Source organism: Molothrus aeneus, chromosome 1 (genome assembly GCF_037042795.1).
Source record: "Molothrus aeneus isolate 106 chromosome 1, BPBGC_Maene_1.0, whole genome shotgun sequence".
NCBI classification, from domain to species: Eukaryota; Metazoa; Chordata; class Aves; order Passeriformes; family Icteridae; genus Molothrus; species Molothrus aeneus.
This window is the reverse complement of record NC_089646.1, coordinates 98,224,685-98,232,250: the sequence shown is the minus strand read 5'-3', so window position 1 is coordinate 98,232,250 and position 7,566 is coordinate 98,224,685.

Here is a 7,566-nt window from a genome sequence, read left to right as displayed (position 1 = left end):
GATCTCTGTTAGTCAAACTGATGTTTTCTGTTATATCTCTGAGGGGCTTTCAGAGCCAGCTCAATGAAATTCAGTAGGTAATCTGCTGCAACAGAAACTAGATAGCAGTTGTACAAGGAAGGTGAGGTCTTAATTTAAGGGAAAAGAAAAATAACCTTGTCTAGAAACCCAAACAAGGTTTTAAGAAGACATGAATGTCTGATTTAATGAAACATGGGATATGGAAACGAAGTTTATGATACTGTGCTATATATCCTTGAGTTAGAAGAGACTGTCTCAAACCATTTCCTCTATTTTCAAAATTACCTCAACCTTTCCAAAGAGCCCCATCACTACAGATTTTTAAAAAGAGTGGTGGGAAATTTATTTTCTTTCTACAAAGCAGTAGACTACTAACAGGTATTCAGGTGATAAAATGTGTTTGTGGCAGACTGAGAATAAGCTGTATGTCTCAAGCAAATGTGAAATTTGTTTCCTTCTCTTTGCTGTCTTTGTTCAATGGGATGCTGCTATTTTCTTCAATTCAAGTGAATTCATCTTTTGGAGTGGATCCTCTGGATTTTTTTTTTCACTGTTTTGAAAAGTATTTTTACCATTTTAAGAATCTGATTTTAGATAAAAGTAGGACCTATGCAGTAACATAGGCTGCCTACCCCCTCCCATACTGACACCTCAGTAATATTTGAACTCACTGATTAATGATGCCTAATTTCAGAGAGAAGTAGAGATCTTAATGTTCTTTTGCTTGTTGTTGGCTAAGTATCTGTGGCTGTGTTCCTGCTTATTTGCTGAAAGGCACCACCAGCTGTGAGCCCTTGAACATCCAAGCTAGTGCATCTATTTTCTTTCTCTGCAGTTAGGAATTTCCATAAATGCTTCTGGGATCTTTTCCTAACCTTTCCTTATTCTTTTTTTTTTCCTTCTCTTTGTTAAATTACCACATAGTGTCAAGTTTAAGAAGTATGAAAAAAATCTATATAAGATGTGGACACAAGTATACAAGTACCTTGAATTAAAAATAGTTCCACTTTGAACTAGTATAAATTAGAAAGCTTACTTTGAAATCCATAAATATGAACAGAATAACTAAATTTTGCAAATAGGTGCAAAACTGTTAACATTTTATTACTGGTGAGTACTGCTAAATAGAGAGGAACTGCAGCTCAATCCTCAGAGCTGAAGTAGAGCTGGCAGGAAACAAACAGTTTAGGCAGATTTTTGTCTTTAGTTTGAGAATGTTTGATATGAAAATTGCTAGGAAAGGCAGTAAAAATAGGATCCCTTTAAGCCATTTGTGAGTCCTCAAAAACAGCAGTGGGATACATGTCCTATAGGCAATACAATTTACGAATGACTTCTGTGGGAACTATTCATAAATAAAATGAGTAGAGTTCAGAATAAAAATGATGAAACTGATGCTTTTTCTCACTAAACTTGCCAGTTGGAAGGAAGAATCAGCTAGAGGGCCATCTCTAATACAGAGGTAAGTATTAATGAGAATAAATATTTTGGGAGCTTTTTGAAGGTTTTAAGTGCCAATAGAGAAGCTGCAGTTCTCTTTAACTCCAGGGAAAAAAGAATTCAAGTCAATGGGGAAAAACGACTTGAAAATGTTGCACTCTGTTCGTTGATTTAAATTCTCAGAAAAGGAAATTTGGCACAATAGAAAATAAAAACTACAACCTCAAGAGGGCAAGCATTTATCCTAAACATTAATCAGAAAGCATGGATAAGAAATTTTCAACAACAAAATTAAATATAGAGCTATTGAAAAATCAAATAAGGCTTAAGACTTTACAGTAGTAACGTTATTTCTTTTATAATAACGTTTGAAAGCTACTCTGTGCCTAAATATGGTAAATGACTCTTTGTAAGTTACAAAATTTGAGTGTCCACATGCAAAAGCCCAGAGGGACAATAGTAAAGGAAGAGATACAGCTTTTATACTGTGTGAAAATCTCATGCAAAATATAAAGTAAGGATTTAAACTCTTCTAAGATAAAGTTTTCAAAAGAGTTTCTTTCTACTTTATCACACATTATGGAAAGGCAGAACTTTGAAGAATTAAACCAGCACAGAGCAAAAAAATGAGCAATATAATCAACTGGTTTCAAAAACAACTTTGAGATTTTTGCTAGTAAATAAAATAAAAATAATCCATGGGAAAAAATAGGAAAGCCTAAAGGAAAGGAATAAATATGGCTGTGGAATTGAAGACCCTTATTGTCATAGAGAGAGGAAGTAATTGTCAAAAGATCTTTTACAATGCAATTTTCTAAATCTGTTTATTTCCAAAGGTATTGCTCCATCTCTGCTGACTTGTTTTCAGAAATGTTCTCCCCTTCAAGAAAAAGGAAGTGAAATTGAATTATTGTGTACATATATATGTATATGTATGTATGCCTATACATGTTTGCACACACATTTCTGTACAAATGTATTAAAAATGTTGTATTATATTGCAATAATTTAGAATTTACCCATAACACATTTCACTATTGGCCATTATCCCTATGCTTGTATTGAATTTGTCATGTTAATGCATACTTAAAAGACTGAGTTTTGCTCTACCCTCCAATACATAGCATGAGATTTTTATGGTACATCAGCATGTGGGGAGTTTATATTTCATTGTAAATTCCATGCAACCAGTAAAAGGTCATCTTTCCTGTTACCAAAATAAAATACACTCCCTGTGTCACATTCAATAGGACATAATGTACACCAACATGCCATTTTAAGTTTAATACCACCATTTCCCACTCCCTACCCCAAAATAAGAAAAAAAAGGAAAAGGGAAAACAAAAAAAACAAAAGTAAAGAAATAAGACAGTCAAGAGAATAAAAGAAAAGAGGAAAAAATACAAAAGAAGTGAAATAACATTAAAAAAACAAAAAAGAAAGAAAAAATCCACAGTCCTGAGCCTCAACCAGGACAAACTTATTTTCAACTGGCTTAAATTTCAACTGGCTCAAAAAATCTGGCAGAGCTTTTCTGAGGAGAAGAGAGCTTTTTTAATTGTTCTCTTTTTTTAGGTACATTTGTTTAACTAGTAAAGCAGTTACTTCTGAAAATTTTTCCTTGCTTTCAAAAGTCAGCACCTCTACATTTGGTTTATTTAAGTATTTTCAAGTATTACTACTAATACTCCCATGGCTATAGAAAATAATACTTTTTTTACTGATTGATTAACAAAGCCTATATACAATATTACTAGTTGGCCTTTAATTGTCCCATGGTGGGTAACACAGCAATGATTCTTTTCACTTATATTATTGAGTATATTAATCAATTGTAATGGCTTTGCTGCATTACAGAATATGTTCAAATGCAAGTCATTATAGTTGTATATTCTTTGGACATTAATTGCTGTGCCACCTAACTCACCTTTTGTATTGTGGTCAGGCCACATACAAGACTACGAGCAAAAAATTCACCTTGAAATGAGTAAAGCTTAGTGGATTTCTTAGTGGATTTCTACCTTTCTGTTCCTGGTCACCCATTAATATCTTGGACCACTGAAACAAACAGCATTCACAAAGATGATTCCAGAACCAAGAGAATCTGAAAATAAAGACACATTTACAAAATCTGGAATGAATAATGACCGCATGCACTTTGTGAAAACTTGTGACATATGTTAACATTATAAGCCAAAACATTGGCACTTATGAAATTAGGTCTTCCCACTTTGCAGACACAGGAAAACAAAAATTATTATGACCTTAGAGCAATTAAACCAAGAGGTTATTCCAGCCAAAGTCATCCCTCCAAAGCCCTACTGCTTTGTGCCAGAGTCAGAAATCTGACCACAGTACAGACCCGAGGGTATTCGAGCAGAGACTTGTGCCCTTTGAAATCTAATGCAGTCCTCCAGCTACAGATGTCTTCTCTCACTCTTGGCAGGCTGAACCACCTGGAAGCTGGGAGGAAACAACCATGGCAGTCAAAACTCCGGGGCATGGCACAAGTCAGGGTGAATGGTCCAGCTGCCATCAGGTGTCAGTGCTGCAATATTTCTGAGTCACAGTCAGTTCACACAACACAATCAGACATGCTGAAACACTGACAGTAAGATTCTTAGAAGATTAAAATAATTACTGTTTCAATACTGTGGCTGTTATTGTTATTATTATTTCTTCCGAAGAAGGGAGCTACAGATGAGTGCCATTAAGAAGTTCTTGCCAGAATCTTGAAATTTACTGCTACGCTATGCATATGCATCCTTGATATTATGCCGTTGTCTGCTGGATTGGGTTTGGATCCGGTGCTGTTCATTGGAATTCCATTTTTGCTTTTAGTGGTACTGTGGCACCACTTGGAAATCACTTTCTTAGGTCACAAATCTCAGAAACCAGAAACGTGACATTAAGATTGTGGAGTTTTTTAACAAAAAATCAAACCAAGTGTTTAATTTTTTCATCAAGTCAAAAACTGCTAGCAGCCTTTCTTCCTTTTCTGTATTCTCTCTTTCTATATTTACAGCCCTATGTGGTCTGCTGAACAAAAGAACATGCTGCAACAAATCTCAGTTGGTTGGGACATTTTCGCTGCTGACACAATTTTATCTGTCTTTCCCTGCTCTCTTCCTCCTTCATTTAAATAATATGATAAATGAATAGAAATAAAAATGTAAGTCTCCTGTTATACCTTATTATGTTGTTAGCAGTGACAAACACCTACTTTCTCAGAGCAGACACCAGGCTTCCTTTTAGCATCTTGCCGAGATTTTCTGAAATATGATGGTTTCCTTTACTCTCATGGAAACTTTGGAATTTTGTATCCTGTTACACCTCTTTAACTGACTTCTTTTCTGACTATATTGTTGCTTAAATAGTGCATATATATATATATATATATATATATATAAATATATACATATTTCTAGAAATGCTATATTAATAGCATTTACAGAGGTATCAGGTATTATACCTGATTTGCAAGTAGCTTATTGTAATGCCTTGTATCAAATCAAGTTTTAGCGCCTTTTCTGCTGAGCAGGAACTGAATGAGGCTAAGACCGGTCAGATTCCTCAGCTCTGAGTAATTCCCATATAAGCCACCATACAGCATATGTTCTCCTGCTATGTGCTCACTGCATGGGAAAATCAACCAAGCATCCATCCTTAGTGAATAAAGAGTGGTGCTAGTTACACAGCATGAAATTTTCAGGCGTGAAAAGCTCTGGCAAAGAAAAAATAGTGTTTATGGTGGAACAAAATAGCCAAGCACATAAAAAAGAGAAAGGCTCATTTGTCACGTCTCCATTATTGACATCTTGTGTCAAGTCAAAAACCAGGAGAACTTCTTGCATTGACATGTGAGTAATGACAGTGTACAGCAATCCTGATGCCAGGGGGGGAGAAAAAAACAATCAAAAAACCAAACCCATCAAAAAACTCCCAACCCAACAGCTAAAGGCATGCACCGGAATTTGAAACCTTTACAATTTCTCTTGGAAGTTCTAGGCTTTTCTCTTATACTAGTTGAGCTACAGATTAGACTGTAGCTAGACTACTTATCCTGCTCTGAGCCTTAAATGTCACTTGTAGGTAGAATTTGTTTGCAAATTAAACAGGAAAAAACCTGAAAAATCTAAGACTCTCCTATCCCTCTCTGTCTTCTAACTATCAAACAGAAAACTAATTCTGTTAAGTGCAAACAGTAGGTAACTTTTAAATCAGCATGCTCTTATCTCCTCATCCCATGCTGAGCTGTAAGTCATCAATTTTATGTCTGCATCTTTATTTGAAGAAATTTAAGACTTTCTCCCTATTTTATATAGGCATTGCTGATGGGAAAAATTTTGAATCATGTCCAGAAACCAAAAACATTAAGTATATGAATCTCTATGCCAAACTCTAGACAAATTCTTCTCTTACCTTGAACATGTGTGAGTAAGCCTTGAAAAGTGCCCAGTTTTCACCTCCATGTTTTGATTTTGCCTATTATGTGATAAAAAAATTTGAAGTGTAAAACTTTAAATTAGTGTTTTCCCATATATACATAGGAAATTGAAAACCAAACAATTTCAAAATTAAGAAAAATCTACCTCTCTTGATCATAACTCTTTATATTTTCAGTCAATTTCAGCTGAATAACTAAATGTAAAAGACATGAACTCTTTTGACACAATGTTGGTCCCCCTGCTTTTACAACACTAGCAAAAAAAAAAAATCTTTTTAAGTCTATAAAATAAACTAATAGAGAAACACTTATATATTGCTTGAGTCCTAAACAAAAATTCTGCCTTTAAATTGTATCCTTCTTCTCCAGTGTCTGTGCTATAGGGAGATATTGGTATGATTTATATTTATTCTGAGCATGTGGATCCACTTGAAAGAGTGCCTATGAGGGATGCTTAAGCTGTGTGGAAGGCACAGATTAAATCACATCAGTACTGCTGAGTTCAAAAGCAAGGATCTTCATGTGGTTTTTCTGCTGTCTAGTCTCATGCTGATTCAGAAATATTTTCATAATTTTACAATCTCTTCTGATCTCATGTTGCTCTCATGGCTTTTTCAGGACAGGTTACTAATTAAGAAAAGTCAGTGTCGGAAAGTAGAATACTGACATATAAATGGTTTTATTAAAATTATTTTTGTAGAGATTTAAAGAAAACATCAAGCAAATTACATAAATTACATGCAAAGTATTATAATGAAATATAAGTTGTAGATGGATCTGCAACTCTTTCCTTTTCATTAAAAAAATTAATGAAGCTTAGAGTAGATTATTATTCAACATTCTGAGAATATCAACTATGCAAAATTATTCAATTTACTTCTACCATGTAATTGTCATTCTTTTAATTATGGTATGAAAAAAAATCTATGAAAAGTCAACCTTAAAACTTTTCATAGTTATCTTCATATTGACACTTCTTTATATTTCAATTTTTTCACATATACATTGATTATTATCCTATTTACAATGATTATAAAGTTCAAGGCTTTTACCTGTACATTCAAATGAAAGTAAAATATTATTTTGTCACCTTCAAAGAAAAATTTCTTTTCTTTTCTTTTCTTTTCTTTTCTTTTCTTTTCTTTTCTTTTCTTTTCTTTTCTTTTCTTTTCTTTTCTTTTCTTTTCTTTTCTCTTTTCTTTTCTTTTTTTCTTTTTAAAATTTGGTTTTAATATTTCTGAATCTTGTGTGTTATTCAATCATGCTGGACGATCTAAGGGCTGTCATACTCCTTACAAACCTCTGATAAGGTTAGTGAAGTGTTACCAAAAAAGGTCTCTGCAATTTCAATATGTGCTATATTTCTCATCTTAAGAATTTTATTACCAAGGTCAGTACTGACTAAATAACTTGTGGAAATAAGGTGTTAATAGAAGTGCACATGACTGCAGCAGCTCAGCCAAATCTAAGACTATGGAAAATCTGAGGGATAGCAATGACAGTTTGAAGGACAGACAAGGGAGTTATTTTTAGTGTTACACTTGTAAGTCTGAAATAATTCTTTGTTCTCAAATCTCAGTGTCTAACCTATGTTAATAAGTAAGATCTTTTATAATGAAAAATCTGACTATTAAGAGAAAATTAGATATGAAAAATCG